Source organism: Neophocaena asiaeorientalis, unplaced genomic scaffold (genome assembly GCF_003031525.2).
Source record: "Neophocaena asiaeorientalis asiaeorientalis breed wild unplaced genomic scaffold, Neophocaena_asiaeorientalis_V1.1 scaffold52, whole genome shotgun sequence".
Taxonomy (NCBI): domain Eukaryota; kingdom Metazoa; phylum Chordata; class Mammalia; order Artiodactyla; family Phocoenidae; genus Neophocaena; species Neophocaena asiaeorientalis.
In genome coordinates, this window is record NW_020173927.1 from 1,863,473 (window position 1) to 1,863,706 (window position 234).

The following is a 234-nucleotide window of genomic DNA, read 5'->3' on the forward strand; positions in this document are numbered from 1 at the left end:
GGACTTGAGGATATGGGGAGGGGGAAGGGTAAGCTGTGACAAAGCGAGAGAGCGGCATAGACATATATACACTACCAAACGTTAAATAGATAGCTAGTGGGAAGCAGCCGCATAGCACAGGGAGATCAGCTCGATTTTTTGTGACCACCTAGAGAGGTGGGATAGGGAGGGTGGGAGGGAGGGAGATGCAAGAGGGAAGAGATATGGGAACAAATGTATATGTATAACTGATTC

The 234-nt window shown here is 48.3% G+C and overlaps 1 protein-coding gene across 1 annotated transcript in view; it reads right to left on the reverse strand.

Moving 5' to 3' along the window:
* ADCY2 (adenylate cyclase 2) overlaps nt 1-234 on the reverse strand; it is a 430,840-nt gene that overhangs the window by 160,365 nt on the left and 270,241 nt on the right. The window lies entirely within an intron of this gene.